Source organism: Ptychodera flava, unplaced genomic scaffold, assembly GCF_041260155.1.
Source record: "Ptychodera flava strain L36383 unplaced genomic scaffold, AS_Pfla_20210202 Scaffold_29__1_contigs__length_4469600_pilon, whole genome shotgun sequence".
NCBI lineage: Eukaryota > Metazoa > Hemichordata > Enteropneusta > Ptychoderidae > Ptychodera > Ptychodera flava.
The window spans coordinates 211044-231133 of NW_027248351.1; the positions used below are offsets into that span (position 1 = coordinate 211044).

Here is a 20090-nt window from a genome sequence, read left to right on the forward strand (position 1 = left end):
TTCAATTACATGATGCAGTAGTCTTACTGTCACTCCTACTACATTCAATTACATGATGTAGTAGTCTTTCTGTCACTCCTACTACACTCAATTATATGATGTAGTAGTCTTTCTGTCACTCCTACAACATTCAATTACATGATGTAGTAGTGTTTCAGTCACTCCTACTACATTAATTACATGATGTAGTAGTCTTTCTGTCACTCCTACTACATTCAATTACATGATGCAGTAGTCTTTCTGTCACTCCAACTACATTCAATTACATGATGCAGTAGTCTTTCAGTCACTCCTACTACATTCAATTACATGATGCAGTAGTCTTTCAGTCACTCCTACTACATTCAATTACATGATGTAGTAGTCTTTCTGTCACTCCTACTACATTCAATTACATGATGCAGTAGTCTTTCTGTCACTCCTACTACATTTAATTATATGATGTAGTAGTCTTTCAGTCACTCCTACTACATTCAATTACATGATGCAATAGTCTTTCAGTCACTCCTACTACATTCAATTATATGATGTAGTAGTCTTTCAGTCACTCCTACTTCATTCAATTACATGATGCAGTAGTCTTTCAGTCAATCCTACTACATTCAATTACATGATGCAGTAGTCTTTCTGTCACTCCTACTACATTCAATTACATGATGTAGTAGTCTTTCAGTCACTCCTACTACATTCAATTACATGATGCAGTAGTCTTTCTGTCACGCTTACTACATTCAATTATATGATGTAGTAGTCTTTCAGTCACTCCTACTACATTCAATTACATGATGCAATAGTCTTTCAGTCACTCCTACTACATTCAATTACATGATGCAATAGTCTTTCAGTCACTCCTACTACATTCAATTATATGATGTAGTAGTCTTTCAGTCACTCCTACTACATTCAATTACATGATGCAGTAGTCTTTCTGTCACTCCTACTACATTCAATTACATGATGCAGTAGTCTTTCTACCACTTCTACTACATTCAATTACATGATGCAGTAGTCTTTCTACCACTCCTACTACATTCAATTACATGATGCAGTAGTCTTTCTGTCACTCCTACTACATTCAATTACATGATGCAGTAGTCTTTCTGTCACTCCTACAACATTCAATTACATGATGCAGTAGTCTTTCAGTCACTCCTACTACATTCAATTACATGATGCAGTAGTCTTTCAGTCACTCCTACTACATTCAATTACATGATGCAGTAGTCTTTCTGTCACTCCTACTACATTCAATTACATGATGCAGTAGTCTTTCTGTCACTCCTACTACATTCAATTACATGATGCAGTAGTCTTTCTGTCACTCCTACTACATTCAATTACATGATGCAGTAGTCTTTCTGTCACTCCTACTACATTCAATTACATGATGCAGTAGTCTTTCTGTCACTCCTACTACATTCAATTACATAATGTAGTAGTCTTTCAGTCACTCCTACTACATTCAATTACATAATGCAGTAGTCTTTCTGTCACTCTTACTACATTCAATTATATGATGTAGTAGTCTTTCAGTCACTCCTACTACATTCAATTACATGATGCAATAGTCTTTCAGTCACTCCTACTACATTCAATTACATGATGCAATAGTCTTTCAGTCACTCCTACTACATTCAATTACATGATGCAATAGTCTTTCAGTCACTCCTACTACATTCAATTATATGATGTAGTAGTCTTTCAGTCACTCCTACTACATTCAATTACATGATGCAGTAGTCTTTCTGTCACTCCTACTACATTCAATTACATGATGCAGTAGTCTTTCTGTCACTCCTACTACATTCAATTACATGATGCAGTAGTCTTTCTGTCACACCTACTACATTCAATTACATGATGCAGTAGTCTTTCTGTCACTCCTACTACATTCAATTACATGATGCAGTAGTCTTTCTGTCACTCCTACTACATTCAATTACATGATGCAGTAGTCTTTCTGTCACTCCTACTACATTCAATTACATGATGCAGTAGTCTTTCGTCACTCCTACTACATTCAATTACATGATGCAGTAGTCTTTCTGTCACTCCTACTACATTCAATTACATGATGCAGTAGTCTTTCTGTCACTCCTACTACATTCAATTACATGATGCAGTAGTCTTTCTGTCACTCCTACTACATTCAATTACATGATGCAGTAGTCTTTCTGTCACTCCTACTACATTCAATTACATGATGCAGTAGTCTTTCTGTCACTCCTACTACATTCAATTACATGATGCAGTAGTCTTTCTGTCACTCCTACTACATTCAATTACATGATGCAGTAGTCTTTCAGTCACTCCTACTACATTCAATTACATGATGCAGTAGTCTTTCAGTCACTCCTACTACATTCAATTACATGATGCAGTAGTCTTTCTGTCACTCCTACTACATTCAATTACATGATGCAGTAGTCTTTCAGTCACTCCTACAACATTAATTACATGATGCAGTAGTCTTTCTGTCACTCCTACTACATTCAATTACATGATGCAGTAGTCTTTCTGTCACTCCTACTACATTCAATTACATGATGCAGTAGTCTTTCAGTCACTCCTACTACATTCAATTACATGATGCAGTAGTCTTTCTGTCACTCCTACTACATTCAATTACATGATGCAGTAGTCTTTCTGTCACTCCTACTACATTCAATTACATGATGCAGTAGTCTTTCTGTCACTCCTACTACATTCAATTACATGATGCAGTAGTCTTTCTGTCACTCCTACTACATTCAATTACATGATGCAGTAGTCTTTCTGTCACTCCTACTACATTCAATTACATGATGCAGTAGTCTTTCTGTCACTCCTACTACATTCAATTACATGATGCAGTAGTCTTTCTGTCACTCCTACTACATTCAATTACATGATGCAGTAGTCTTTCTGTCACTCCTACTACATTCAATTACATGATGCAGTAGTCTTTCAGTCACTCCTACTACATTCAATTACATGATACAGTAGTATTTCTGTCACTCCTACTACATTCAATTACATGATGTAGTAGTCTTTCAGTCACTCCTACAACATTCAATTACATGATGCAGTAGTCTTTCTGTCACTCCTACTACATTCAATTACATGATGCAGTAGTCTTTCTGTCACTCCTACTACATTCAATTACATAATGTAGTAGTCTTTCAGTCACTCCTACTACATTCAATTACATAATGCAGTAGTCTTTCTGTCACTCTACTACATTCAATTACATGATGCAGTAGTCTTTCAGTCACTCTACTACATTCAATTACATGATGCAATAGTCTTTCAGTCACTCCTACTACATTCAATTACATGATGCAGTAGTCTTTCAGTCACTCCTACTACATTCAATTACATGATGCAGTAGTCTTTCAGTCACTCCTACTACATTCAATTACATGATGCAGTAGTCTTTCTGTCACTCCTACTACATTCAATTACATGATGCAGTAGTCTTTCTGTCACTCCTACTACATTCAATTACATGATGCAGTAGTCTTTCTGTCACACTACTACATTCAATTACATGATGCAGTAGTCTTTCAGTCACTCCTACTACATTCAATTATCATGATGCAGTAGTCTTTCTGTCACTCCTACTACATTCAATTCATGATGCAGTAGTCTTTCTGTCACTCCTACTACATTCAATTACATGATGCAGTAGTCTTTCTGTCACTCCTACTACATTCAATTACATGATGCAGTAGTCTTTCAGTCACTCCTACTACATTCAATTACATGATAGCAGTAGTCTTTCTGTCACTCCTACTACATTCAATTACATGATGCAGTAGTCTTTCTGTCACTCCTACTACATTCAATTACATGATGCATGTAGTCTTTCTGTCACTCCTACTACATTCAATTACATGATGCAGTAGTCTTTCTGTCACTCCTACTACATTCAATTACATGATGCAGTAGTCTTTCTGTCACTCCTACTACATTCAATTACATGATGCAGTAGTCTTTCAGTCACTCCTACTACATTCAATTACATGATGCAGTAGTCTTTCAGTCACTCCTACTACATTCAATTACATGATGCAGTAGTCTTTCTGTCACTCCTACTACATTCAATTACATGATGCAGTAGTCTTTCAGTCACTCCTACAACATTCAATTACATGATACAGTAGTCTTCTGTCACTCCTACTACATTCAATTACATGATGCAGTAGTCTTTCTGTCACTCCTACTACATTCAATTACATGATGCAGTAGTCTTTCAGTCACTCCTACTACATTCAATTACATGATGCAGTAGTCTTTCTGTCACTCCTACTACATTCAATTACATGATGCAGTAGTCTTTCTGTCACTCCTACAACATTCAATTACATGATGCAGTAGTCTTTCTGTCACTCCTACTACATTCAATTACATGATGCAGTAGTCTTTCTGTCATTCCTACTACATTCAATTACATGATGCAGTAGTCTTTCAGTCACTCCTACTACATTCAAGTACATGATGCAGTAGTCTTTCTGTCACTCCTACTACATTCAATTACATGATGCAGTAGTCTTTCTGTCACTCCTACTACATTCAATTACATGATGCAGTATTTTCTGTCACTCCTACTACATTCAATTACATGATGCAGTAGTCTTTCAGTCACTCCTACTACATTCAATTACATGATACAGTAGTCTTTATGTCACTCCTACTACATTCAATTACATGATGTAGTAGTCTTTCAGTCACTCCTACAACATTCAATTACATGATGCAGTAGTCTTTCTGTAACTCCTACTACATTCAATTACATGATGCAGTAGTCTTTCTGTCACTCCTACTACATTCAATTACATGATGCAGTAGTCTTTCTGTCACTCCTATTACATTCAATTACATGATGCAGTAGTCTTTCTGTCACTCCTACTACATTCAATTACATGATGTAGTAGTCTTTCAGTCACTCCTACTACATTCAATTTCATGATGCAGTAGTATTTCTGTCACTCCTACTACATTCAATTACATGATGTAGTAGTCTTTCTGTCACCCCTACTACATTCAATTACATGATGCAGTAGTCTTTCAGTCACTCCTACAACATTCAATTTCATGATGCAGTAGTCTTTCAGTCACTCCTACTACATTCAATTACATGATGTAGTAGTCTTTCTGTCACTCCTACTACATTCAATTACATGATGCAGTAGTCTTTCTGTCACTCCTACTACATTCAATTACATGATGCAGTAGTCTTTCTGTCACTCCTACTACATTCAATTACATGATGCATTAGTATTTCTGTCACTCCTACTACATTCAATTACATGATGTAGTAGTCTTTCTGTCACCCCTACTACATTCAATTACATGATGCAGTAGTCTTTCTGTCACTCCTACTACATTCAATTACATGATGCAGTAGTCTTTCAGTCACTCCTACTACATTCAATTACATGATGCAGTAGTCTTTCTGTCACTCCTACTACATTCAATTACATGATGCAGTAGTCTTTCTGTCACTCCTACTACATTCAATTACATGATGCAGTAGTCTTTCTGTCACTCCTTCTACATTCAATTACATGATGCATTAGTCTTTCTGTCACTCCTACTACATTCAATTACATGATGCAGTAGTCTTTCAGTCACTCCTACTACATTCAATTACATGATGCAGTAGTCTTTCAGTTACTCCTACTACATTCAATTACATGATGCAGTAGTCTTTCTGTCACTCCTACTACATTCAATTACATGATGCAGTATTCTTTCAGTCACTCCTACAACATTCAATTACATGATGCAGTAGTCTTTCTGTCACTCCTACTACATTCAATTACATGATGCAGTAGTCTTTCAGTCACTCCTACTACATTCAATTACATGATGCAGTAGTCTTTATGTCACTCCTACTACATTCAATTACATGATGTAGTAGTCTTTCAGTCACTCCTACAACATTCAATTACATGATGCAGTAGTCTTTCTGTAACTCCTACTACATTCAATTACATGATGCAGTAGTCTTTCTGTCACTCCTACTACATTCAATTACATGATGCAGTAGTCTTTCTGTCACTCCTATTACATTCAATTACATGATGCAGTAGTCTTTCTGTCACTCCTACTACATTCAATTACATGATGTAGTAGTCTTTCAGTCACTCCTACTACATTCAATTTCATGATGCAGTAGTATTTCTGTCACTCCTACTACATTCAATTACATGATGCAGTAGTCTTTCTGTCACTCCTACTACATTCAATTAGATGATGCAGTAGTCTTTCAGTCACTCCTACTACATTCAATTACATGATGCAGTAGTCTTTCAGTCACTCCTACTACATTCAATTACATGATGCAGTAGTCTTTCTGTCACTCCTACTACATTCAATTACATGATGCAGTAGTCTTTCTGTCACTCCTACTACATTCAATTACATGATGCAGTAGTCTTTCTGTCACTCCTACTACATTCAATTACATGATGCATTAGTCTTTCTGTCACTCTACTACATTCAATTACATGATGCAGTAGTCTTTCTGTCACTCCTTACTACATTCAATTACATGATGCAGTAGTCTTTCTGTCACTCCTACTACATTCAATTACATGATGCAGTAGTCTTTCAGTCACTCCTACTACATTCAATTACATGATGCAGTAGTCTTTCAGTTACTCCTACTACATTCAATTACATGATGCAGTAGTCTTTCTGTCACTCCTACTACATTCAATTACATGATGCAGTATTCTTTCATGTCACTCCTACTACATTCAATTACATGATGCAGTAGTCTTTCTGTCACTCCTACTACATTCAATTACATGATGCAGTAGTCTTTCAGTCACTCCTACTACATTCAATTACATGATCAGTAGTCTTATGTCACTCTACTACATTCAATTACATGATGCAGTAGTCTTTCAGTCACTCCTACAACATTCAATTACATGATGCAGTAGTCTTTCTGTAACTCCTACTACATTCAATTACATGATGCAGTAGTCTTTCTGTCACTCCTACTACATTCAATTACATGATGCAGTAGTCTTTCTGTCACTCCTATTACATTCAATTACATGATGCAGTAGTCTTTCTGTCACTCCTACTACATTCAATTACATGATGTAGTAGTCTTTCAGTCACTCCTACTACATTCAATTCATGATGCAGTAGTATTTCTGTCACTCCTACTACATTCAATTACATGATGTAGTAGTCTTTCTGTCACTCCTACTACATTCAATTACATGATGCAGTAGTCTTTCAGTCACTCCTACTACATTCAATTACATGATGCAGTAGTCTTTCAGTCACTCCTACTACATTCAATTACATGATGTAGTAGTCTTTCTGTCACTCCTACTACATTCAATTACATGATACAGTAGTCTTTCTGTCACTCCTACTACATCAATTACATGATGCAGTAGTCTTTCTGTCACTCCTACTACATTCAATTACATGATGCATTAGTATTTCTGTCACTCCTACTACATTCAATTACATGATGTAGTAGTCTTTCTGTCACCCTACTACATTCAATACATGATGCAGTAGTCTTTCTGTCACTCCTACTACATTCAATTACATGATGCAGTAGTCTTTCAGTCACTCCTACTACATTCAATTACACAGGTATCTACGACCCCTTATAAACATGAAGTGAGACTGAATCTGAGACTCTCAAATTGAAGAAGATACTAAATGCGACCTCATTTGCGATTATATCTGAGACTCTCATTCATTACAGTAAACAGTAAATGCGACTTGATCTGAGACTGTACCTGAGACTCTCAATTACCTTTCACATGACAAGTGCGACTGGCGCTGAGACTAGAACAAGTAGCAATCGAGACACCAGACCACGGTTTGTGGAAGGACCGTGCACACGGAGTACGGCGTGTCTACATCGACGTATGCCTTTATACCTCAGCTTTCTTTCCCCTTCATTTCTTATCTTACTGTATATTATGGAAAATAAAGGTCAATAAAACAGATACTCTTTATCAATCATGTATATTCGAACTATGCGGTTGCATGACGCACCGTATAGACACGGTCCCTGGAGGACCGTGGTATAGAGAGTAAGGCCTATGATTACGGAAAGGTAAGTCAGTTCTTACAATCGATTTAGCTGGTGTATTTATATAACACATTGAGAATATTGATAAAATATGGCGAATAAAACCGATAAATGGGTACTAAGACATAAAACTAGCGAAAATAGAGAAAGACTGGACTAACGTCAGATACGCACACGCCGCGCCGTATCGGCTATTGTTGATGCCATCGAACCTTCAACGTCACGCCCAGTCATGACGTACTTTTACCTTTGACCTTCATGAAGTTTCACATTCATTTGAAAATTTCGTATTACTTTTTGACTTCATGATGTCCAGCTTGCTTTGTAATTCGAAACATATTGAAACACTTGCTCATTTTGCTGTTGATTTCCATAATAGTTCGAAGAATTCATACATCGACGAATTTGCAAATTTCGTGTCGCGTCGAACAGCTGCAGTCGCGTCGACAGCTATCGAGCACGAACGATGAAACAAACAAAATTTCATTTCTGTGAGAAACTCCACGATGACGTTTCGGAGATCAAATGGGAAATACCATATTCTCTTTGCTCCGATTGATCCGCCAATTTGAGTAGATTTCACCTCATCAGATGTTCGGAAATCTATCGTCAGTTCACGGAGCTTTTTTCGTCTTTCATTTTACTTTAACAAAAAATATTTCGAGTTGTATAAAGAGTACCAAGGAAGCGTGAAATCACATTGAGTGCGTTTTGTCATCAGCTGTCAGCTAGTCGTTTTCCAAAAGTGGCTTTTTGGAGTACATGAGCTTAAATACTAGTACTCTTTCGGAGGGCATGAAAAGGATAGGTGTGTATAACTCTTGAACTATTCCAATAACCGTTGTTAGTGCGAGAATGACGTGATATCACTGATTGAGCGCATATTTTTCATATGGAAGGCCCGGGAGGCTCAAAGAAAATGTACGTCATCCATTAACCTCAGTCAAAATTAGCACTTTCTCACTTGTCAATGGACCCACAAAGCGAGATCGCCTGAACTGGGAAGTGTATATGTAAATGACTCGATGACGTTCCCGTCGGCAAACGTTTCATCTAACTAATAACAAAAGTTTAGTATTTTCTGTAAATCGATAAGCCTTTCGAACACGATTGATTCGGATATCTGAACCTCAACACACAGTCCCTCTATAGGGATATAGGGACTGTGCTCAACAGTAGCTACGCAGCTCGAAAGTTATCGTCCGACAGGACAGGAACATCGGTCAAAGCCGGATTTCGCATGGTAGCTATGGCAACAAGCTGTTCATTCTCAGAAAGCATGCAATGTACTTCGTACTGCTGATACTGTCATGGTCCGTGGGCTGTAGCCGTCCCTACACACCGTCAATTGCCTAACAATCACAGGATTCAATCACGTGTGTCATCAAATTTTGATACATGAATTCTACCAATCATCAACCCCTTAACACATTAAAAAAAACAATGGTTGCGGCTACGGGTTCAAGGACATTCACGACGAGGCACCATCATTGTCGCAGAATTGTTTTGACTAGTTTTATATGGGCGATCTGCGTACTGTCGCTCATCAAACCGACAAATGTTCGCTTAGATAAAAATATGATGTACGAAAAGTTTTTTTATTCAACTAACTGAGTCATCGCCTTTGTTACTGCCTAAACATCCCCGGGTATTTTTTCGGAGAGGCTGCAACATGGATATCCTCTAATGCATAGAGTACGGCTGTTCATCCAATGTATTTATTCACTGTTTCGCAAAACATCTCGTCAGATATGTGCTTTGGCGATCGGACCAAGTTTTTGTACGTTGGTTAGAAATAAATGACAATATAGGTTTGGATATCATCTGTAGAATGAGGACATAGTATTGAAGATGAAATTACTTTCATCGATCGACAAAGAAGAGAAAGAATGAGTCAGTGAATATCGATTCATAGACGGGAGAATCGAGACAGTCCACTGTCTATAGTTTAATCAATTGTGAACAAAAATATTTCGATTAGTTGACTAATAATGCAAACAGAAAGGAAATTTCATTCAACTTGAAAAAGTCACCGCTTTTCCTTGACATCGGATTCCATGGCAATGGAGCAACACACGATGTTGTTTAGGTCCTCAAAACTCTTTTAAAACGGCAAGACGATAATAATAATACTTTTCACGACAGCAAAATCTAAAAGAACTTGAATCTGAACTTTTCATGACAGTTCTGTGGAAGAAACGATTAGAAATGGCGGCGTTTCTAGGTACAGCGTCTACGCAAGAACGCGCTATGGCTTGAGTGACATACCAGCGGGCACAGGCGCTCGAACTGGGTAGTCTGCTAAATAGATCGATTTTCGGCTCGATCTATCGATCCCGTAGTCGACATGCCCGCACTGCAACCTAAATGAGTGTTTAGGTTGCAGTCGTGGGCATATCGACTACGGGATCGATAGATCGAGCCGAAAATCGATCTATTTAGCAGACTACCAAGCTACAGAGCGCCTGTGCTTGCGGGTCTGCACTGCGGTCGTCCATCTAATTACAATGCTGTGCCGTATCTAACATGTTTACATCGCAAACGTTTACCGATTCACACCTGTATCGCGTCCTTTTTTGATTGACATCTTACAGACCTTTGTTATCCGGCAATCCCGCACCCCACTCGTCTTTGATGGAAAGTAACTCAAATAATCACCGCAATTCCGACACGTCTGAGACAATTGCAAATCAAGAAAAACGATCAAAATTTGTGAAACGCAGTCACTAGGCCTACCCTACGTAACTAATGCCTTTATGTTTGTGTTTTGCCGAACACTCAGTCCCTGGCAAAACTTATCTTTGGATGCGCCAAAAGGTGTTAACTTGCATGTTGTTTTAGGAAAGTATGTATATTATAAAATAAAAATGAATAGATGAGTATTTTCTATAAAAGCTCGGTTACATTTTAGCTTCGATCAGATCCCACCCGTCCGTTCGTTCAGACTGTTGTGAAACGATATTCGTCATGTCTTTTGAGCTGAACAAGGGTGAACTTTTGAGCTGGCAGGTTCTCCAGCGTGTGCCGATGCCACGCGAACGACGGACCTTCCACATTACGTCAGGAAGTGAGTCAGTCACATGTCAGTAGCAAGAACAGTCGCACTTGCTGTTTGTACGTTAAATGAGAGTCTCAGACACGGTCTCAAATTCACTCGCAAATATACATCCCCGAGCGAAATGCGAGTCTCAATTACAGTCGCAAACTTGATCGCACTTTGACTCTTCTATGAACTGAGAGTCTCAGAATCACTCGTATTTCTTATTTATTTGGGGTCGTACATACCTCCATTTACATGATGTAGTAGTCTTTCTGTCACTCCTACTACATTCAATTACATGATACAGTAGTCTTTCTGTCACTCCTACTACATTCAATTACATGATGCAGTAGTCTTTCTGTCACTCCTACTACATTCAATTACATGATGCATTAGTCTTTCTGTCACTCCTACTACATTCAATTACATGATGCAGTAGTCTTTCTGTCACTCCTTCTACATTCAATTACATGATGCATTAGTCTTTCTGTCACTCCTACTACATTCAATTACATGATGCAGTAGTCTTTCAGTCACTCCTACTACATTCAATTACATGATGCAGTAGTCTTTCAGTTACTCCTACTACATTCAATTACATGATGCAGTAGTCTTTCTGTCACTCCTACTACATTCAATTACATGATGCAGTATTCTTTCAGTCACTCCTACAACATTCAATTACATGATGCAGTAGTCTTTCTGTCACTCCTACTACATTCAATTACATGATGCAGTATTCTTTCAGTCACTCCTACTACATTCAATTACATGATGCAGTAGTCTTTCAGTCACTCCTACTACATTCAATTACATGATGCAGTAGTCTTTCTGTCACTCCTACTACATTCAATTACATGATGCAGTAGTCTTTCAGTCACTCCTACTACATTCAATTACATGATGCAGTATCTTCTGTCACTCCTACTACATTCAATTACATGATGCAGTAGTCTTTCTGTCACTCCTACAACATTCAATTACATGATGCAGTAGTCTTCTGTCACTCCTACTACATTCAATTACATGATGCAGTAGTCTTTCTGTCACTCCTACTACATTCAATTACATGATGCAGTAGTCTTTCTGTCACTCCTACTACATTCAATTACATGATGCAGTAGTCTTTCTGTCACTCCTACTACATTCAATTACATGATGCAGTAGTCTTTCTGTCACTCCTACTACATTCAATTACTGATGCAGTAGTCTTTCTGTCACTCCTACTACATTCAATTACATGATGCAGTAGTCTTTCAGTCACTCCTACTACATTCAATTACATGATACAGTAGTCTTTATGTCACTCCTACTACATTCAATTACATGATGTAGTAGTCTTTCAGTCACTCCTACAACATTCAATTACATGATGCAGTAGTCTTCTGTAACTCCTACTACATTCAATTACATGATGCAGTAGTCTTTCTGTCACTCCTACTACATTCAATTACATGATGCAGTAGTCTTTCTGTCACTCCTATTACATTCAATTACATGATGCAGTAGTCTTTCTGTCACTCCTACTACATTCAATTACATGATGCAGTAGTCTTTCTGTCACTCCTACTACATTCAATTACATGATGCAGTAGTCTTTCTGTCACTTCTACTACATTCAATTACATGATGTAGTAGTCTTTCAGTCACTCCTACTACATTCAATTCATGATGCAGTAGTATTTCTGTCACTCCTACTACATTCAATTACATGATGTAGTAGTCTTTCTGTCACCCCTACTACATTCAATTACATGATGCAGTAGTCTTTCAGTCACTCCTACAACATTCAATTACATGATGCAGTAGTCTTTCAGTCACTCCTACTATATTCAATTACATGATGCAGTAGTCTTTCTGTCACTCCTACTACATTCAATTACATGATACAGTAGTCTTTCTGTCACTCCTACTACATTCAATTACATGATGCAGTAGTCTTTCTGTCACTCCTACTACATTCAATTACATGATGCATTAGTATTTCTGTCACTCCTACTACATTCAATTACATGATGTAGTAGTCTTTCTGTCACCCCTACTACATTCAATTACATGATGCAGTAGTCTTTCTGTCACTCCTACTACATTCAATTACATGCATGCAGTAGTCTTCAGTCACTCCTACTACATTCAATTACATGATGTAGTAGTCTTTCTGTCACTCCTACTACATTCAATTACATGATGCAGTAGTCTTATGTCACTCCTACTACATTCAATTACATGATGCAGTAGTCTTTCTGTCACTCCTACTACATTCAATTACATGATGCATTAGTCTTTCTGTCACTCCTACTACATTCAATTACATGATGCAGTAGTCTTTCTGTCACTCCTACTACATTCAATTACATGATGCAGTAGTCTTTCTGTCACTCCTACTACATTCAATTACATGATGCAGTAGTCTTTCAGTCACTCCTACTACATTCAATTACATGATGCAGTAGTCTTTCAGTCACTCCTACTACATTCAATTACATGATGCAGTAGTCTTTCTGTCACTCCTACACATTCAATTACATGATGCAGTAGTCTTTCTGTCACTCCTACAACATTCAATTACATGATGCAGTAGTCTTTCTGTCACTCCTACTACATTCAATTACATGATGCAGTAGTCTTTCTGTCACTCCTACTACATTCAATTACATGATGCAGTAGTCTTTCAGTCACTCCTACTACATTCAATTACATGATGCAGTAGTCTTTCTGTCACTCCTACTACATTCAATTACATGATGCAGTAGTCTTTCTGTCACTCCTACAACATTCAATTACATGATGCAGTAGTCTTTCTGTCACTCCTACTACATTCAATTACATGATGCAGTAGTCTTTCTGTCATCCTACTACATTCAATTACATGATGCAGTAGTCTTTCAGTCACTCCTACTACATTCAATTACATGATGCAGTAGTCTTTCTGTCACTCCTACTACATTCAATTACATGATGCAGTAGTCTTTCTGTCACTCCTACTACATTCAATTACATGATGCAGTAGTCTTTCTGTCACTCCTACTACATTCAATTACATGATGCAGTGGTCTTTCAGTCACTCCTACTACATTCAATTACATGATACAGTAGTCTTTATGTCACTCCTACTACATTCAATTATATGATGTAGTAGTCTTTCAGTCACTCCTACAACATTCAATTACATGATGCAGTAGTCTTTCTGTCACTCCTACTACATTCAATTACATGATGCAGTAGTCTTTCTGTCACTCCTACTACATTCAATTACATGATGCAGTAGTCTTTCTGTCACTCATTCAATTAGATGATGCAGTAGTCTTTTTGCCACTCCTACTACATTCAATTACATGATGTAGTAGTCTTTCAGTCACTCCTACTACATTCAATTTCATGATGCAGTAGTATTTCTAGTCACTCCTACTACATTCAATTACATGATGTAGTAGTCTTTCTGTCACCCCTACTACATTCAATTACATGATGCAGTAGTCTTTCAGTCACTCATTCAATTACATGATGCAGTAGTCTTTCTGTCACTCCTACTACATTCAATTACATGATGTAGTAGTCTTTCAGTCACTCCTACTACATTCAATTACATGATGGTGTATTTCTGATGTGTAATTTATTTTGCTCTCTTACTTTATTATACCACTAGGGGCAAGTGATATCTGTTCAAGATGTGAACCAATTCTGGTTAAGACAGCTGTGACATTCCATTCAATTAAACACCAATTATCGACTCTTAAGAAGCAGATAAAGTGTCATCCAGACCCCAAAAAGAGAGAAATCAAGCAGTGGAGAAATGTCAGAAATGAGAACACTTGGATTCAAGCAAATATGTTTGATCCTGCAGGTAATCTGTTGTTTTGTCAGTGGTGTATTCTCTCTGCTTTGGAAATACATTGGTATAGATTGCAGCATCAAAGAAAAATAAAAGGACAGGAGTTTTTTTAATCCAATCATGACTCTCACAAAGAAAGAAGTAGAAAAGGAAAACCTTTAACAGTACATCATTATGCTATGATGATGATGAATACAATTTTTCAAGTTGATGGTCAGAAAGTTGAAGATAGTGATGAAGCTGATGTCAGACAGTTTGTTTCCCCAACTTGGTGACAAATCTTCAAACCACAACTGCAGAAGCAGTTTCTTTCAGCTTTGTTGATGCAGATAAACACCAATCTACTTTTTCAATGTTTGAAAATTTTACTGACTACTTTCTCCATGAAACCCAGTATGCTGTACATCATTCATCTAATCAGTACTGGCTACTTTCAGCATTTCTCCATCAAACCCAGTATGCTGTACATCATTCATCTAATCAGTACTGGCTACTTTCAGCATTTCTCCATCAAACCCAGTATGCTGTACATCATTCATCTAATCAGTACTGGCTACTTTCAGCATTTCTCCATGAAACCCAGTATGCTGTACATCATTCATCTAATCAGTACTGGCTACTTTCAGCATTTCTCCATCAAACCCAGTATGCTGTACATCATTCATCTAATCAGTACTGGCTACTTTCAGCATTTCTCCATCAAACCCAGTATGCTGTACATCATTCATCTAATCAGTACTGGCTACTTTCAGCATTTCTCCATCAAACCCAGTATGCTGTACATCATTCATCTAATCAGTACTGGCTACTTTCAGCATTTCTCCTTGAAACCCAGTATGCTGTACATCATTCATCTAATCAATACTGCTACTTTCAGCATTTCTCCATCAAACCCAGTATGCTGTACATCATTCATCTAATCAGTACTGGCTACTTTCAGCATTTCTCCATCAAACCCAGTATGCTGTACATCATTCATCTAATCAGTACTGGCTACTTTCAGCATTTCTCCATGAAACCCAGTATGCTGTACATCATTCATCTAATCAGTACTGGCTACTTTCAGCATTTCTCCATCAAACCCAGTATGCTGTACATCATTCATCTAATCAGTACTGGCTACTTTCAGCATTTCTCTGTCAAACCAGTATGCTGTACATCATTCATCTAATCAGTACTGTCTACTTTCAGTATTTCTCCATCAAGCCCTGTATGCTGTACATCATTCATCTAATCAGTACTGGCTACTTTCAGCATTTCTCCATCAAACCCAGTATGCTGTACATCATTCATCTAATCAGTACTGGCTACTTTCAGCATTTCTCCATCAAACCCAGTATGCTGTACATCATTCATCTAATCAGTACTGGCTACTTTCAGCATTTCTCCATGAAACCCAGTATGCTGTACATCATTCATCTAATCAGTACTGGCTACTTTCAGCATTTCTCCATCAAACACAGTATGCTGTACATCATTCATCTAATCAGTACTGGCTACTTTCAGCATTTCTCCATCAAACCCAGTATGCTGTACATCATTCATCTAATCAGTACTGGCTACTTTCAGCATTTCTCCATGAAACCCAGTATGCTGTACATCATTCATCTAATCAGTACTGGCTTCTTTCAGCATTTCTCCATCAAACCCAGTATGCTGTACATCATTCATCTAATCAGTACTGGCTACTTTCAGCATTTCTCCATCAAACCCAGTATGCTGTACATCATTCATCTAATCAGTACTGGCTACTTTCAGCATTTCTCCATCAAACCCAGTATGGTGTACATCATTCATCTAATCAGTACTGGCTACTTTAGCATTTCTCCATCAAACCCAGTATGCTGTACATCATTCATCTAATCAGTACTGGCTACTTTCAGCATTTCTCCATCAAACCCAGTATGCTGTACATCATTCATCTAATCAGTACTGGCTACTTTCAGCATTTCTCCATCAAAACCCAGTATGCTGTACTACATCATTCATCTAATCAGTACTGGCTACTTTCAGCATTTCTCCATGAAACCCAGTATGCTGTACATCATTCATCTAATCAGTATTGATAGTAACACCTTCATTGGCCAATGATAATCACTGAATTAAATTGTATTTTTACAGACATCAAACCCTGCAATGTATCAGGGTTTGTTTAATGGTTGTGGCCCACCATACCAAGTCACTGCCTGAGTCCTGGTCTTTACATCCATAGCTTCATCAATGAAGAAAACAGATGTCTTTACAGTAGAAGAACTATCTGACTTTGCATCAGTCTTCAGTACGTACAATGTAAGTAGACATCTGCTTTGAAGTCTCCAGAGTGGTTTCTAAGTTAAACAAAGATGATGATGTATTTTAAGTTCCTACAACTATCAACAGAATAATTGTTTGCGATTTTCCACCCTTTTTTAACTCAATATTGATATTTTGATGACTTACTCCAAATTATTTCTGACACTTTGTTATGGATGCAGTAATTCCATGGCAAAGTATTAGTAGTGGTACTACGCAACTGTGCAGATCACATCTGGTAGCCAGTAAAATACCCAACCACTTTCTCACGATACTGGTTTTACTTTGAACATGACAAGCAATCATATATTCCCTCCAACCATTTGAAACCTGGCTACTCAAAAAAATTTGGTATACATCGGTGCTACAATTTATATAATTGTGAGTTTGAATTTAAATTTGTTACCTCATGGCCATGTTTGAACACTGCTGTTTGTTCTGTGCGACTATTATACAAGTGGCCATATCATTAGAAAGATTACTTCAACATTGTCTACCCACAAGTAAATGGAGTCAACGTGGGAGAATATCTGTCTTTAAGTCCCTGACATCACTGTCTCACAATATTTACAGATATTACAACAGACAGATGTAAAGGATTGGAGGAAATTCTCTTGAATCCAAGTATGGCAGATCTGTTCTGTATGGTATCACCAAATATCATGACTTGAAAGCTGAGATTGGATTCAGTGGCTGTATTGGCAAGAGAAGACATGGATTCTGGTGACTGGAATGAAGTGAGTCTTGATGTAAGTAATTTACACTAGTTCAAGCATTCATTGACACAGACTTTGTATCTTGAGTTGAGAAAGAGAAATACATGTGCAAAGGTTATAAGTAAATTGATACAAGTTCATATATTTGTGTACAATACAGGACTCCCTCTTATAGAATCTAGGTATCATAAAGTGTTTGTATCATAAAGATATTTTTATCTTATTTTTGTGATTTTTGACATCAAATCGAGTTATAGGCAAAAATTCAGAAAAAGATATGTTCATAATTTCATTAGACTGACCTCTATTTCAATGACTATGTCATCCGCCTTTTTTCACAGCATTTCCATTACATCCAACAACAAGGGGTGCAATCACAAGTCAAAATTTTAATTCGAACCATGGAGGTCATTTCTACATTGAAATGTGTTACCAAATGCTTTTGTTAGGTCTAATATGATCATAATCCTGATTGTTACGAAGTTTGTAGAGGTTTACTCTTTGCCAGACTTGCTTTAATTTCATTGACTATGTAAATTCTGCTGTTGTGTACATGTAATTTATCCAATGATTAGTGTGGGCTGAGATATGTTGACACAATCATAATGATGTGATGTATTGCTGAGTTTAATAAATTGACCAGACCTGTAGATATCCCATAATGCTCTCATTGTAAACATCTAATGTTTCTGAACATTGTCTTCAATATGCCACTATTATTGTCTTGTGTTTACCTAGGGTTACCTTTTTATTTGTTATTGTGCCAACTTTCTGTCTGGTCAGAAAGTGTGAAGACTTGTCTTTCAAACATCTGGGTCACATTTTGCATATGAATTAGACTTGAAAGCAAAGAGTGGCAAGAGGCTTGGTTCAATGCTGTGCATAGACTCTGAGGTGAAAATTCGTCTTAAACTTCAAACGCAATAGACTATGTAATCCCTGGATGTCTTTCCATAGTTTTACTTCCAACTGCGTCGTAATATGGCTCAACTTGCTGGTTTTTTCAAATGTTTCTGTTTATAAAGATGTTGTGGTGCAATACATAAAACTCGGGCATAATGCCAACAAAATAACCTTAAATGAACCTTCTTTGCACACCCATAGACCCATAGTACTTGAATTGAAGAGTTTTATGTCTACAAAGGCATTGTATTTTGTGAAGCAGTCTTACTTTGTATCAGCCCAATAAGTCTGTGTGCTTTGTACTCAGGGTCACATTTTACATATGAATTAGACTTGAAAGTAGAGAGTGGAAAGGGGCTTGGTTCAACATTGTGTGTGGACTCAGAAGTGAAAATTCATCCTAAAATTCAAATCCAATAGACTATGTAATCACTTGATGTCTTTCCATAGTTTTACTTCCCACTGGATGATACTATGCCTCAACTTGCTGGCTTTTCAAATGTTTGACTTTTGTGAAGATGTTGTGATGCAATATGTAAAACTCAGGCACAATGCCAACAAAATGACCTTAAATGAACTTTCTTTGCACACCAACAGACCAATAGAACATCTTGAGGAGGTAAAATGAATCAAAGACAAAGAATTTTATGTCTACAAAGGCATTGTATTTTGTGAAGCAGTCAAACTTTATAAGTCTGTGCTTCAGTTTATTTATTTATCAGATTCATTTAGGTTCTAAAAGAGACGCTTTGCCAAGTTAAATTATTGTGTTGTCACTAGGATTCCCTGCAATATAATGGTTGACAGCCTATGACCTTTGACCTTACCTGACGACAAGTTGCTGCCTGTTTGTGTTGATTTCTCTGTGATGACTTGTACTTTCCTTGAGAAAAGTGAAATCTACATGACGTATGTCGACACCTGAACTACTGACTACCAGCAAAAGGACAAAATTTGCCAACTCAGCCACAAGGTATGTTGAATTCTGTCTTGTTTTCTGAGGATAAATGTTGTTTTCTGTTTTGCCACACTCAATGTGACTTTCTTTTACATATCAACAATCAAGACTTTGATACACCTTGGGCATGACAAACATCAAGGAATAATCTTTTTATTGTTAGCTCCACAGTCTATGATGCACAGCTTATCATATAGTTGTCAGAAAAATTACAGTACTTCCTTTGACCTGAAAACTTAATTGACAAATAATAAACATCGTATTTTTAATATCTTATGATGTCCATCGTT

At 37.3% G+C, this 20090-nt stretch overlaps 1 protein-coding gene and 1 long non-coding RNA gene across 2 annotated transcripts in view; both read left to right on the forward strand.

The window, feature by feature from the left end:
• The window catches only part of LOC139127107 (myosin-6-like), a 176268-nt gene that overhangs the window by 100739 nt on the left and 55439 nt on the right, over positions 1–20090 (forward strand). The gene's annotated exons all lie outside the window — the stretch shown is intronic.
• On the forward strand, positions 14752–19809 carry LOC139127202 (uncharacterized). Its single transcript, XR_011550954.1, has 4 exons — positions 14752–14943; positions 17053–17220; positions 17797–17972; positions 19623–19809. It is a non-coding gene; the product is annotated as an uncharacterized lncRNA (long non-coding RNA).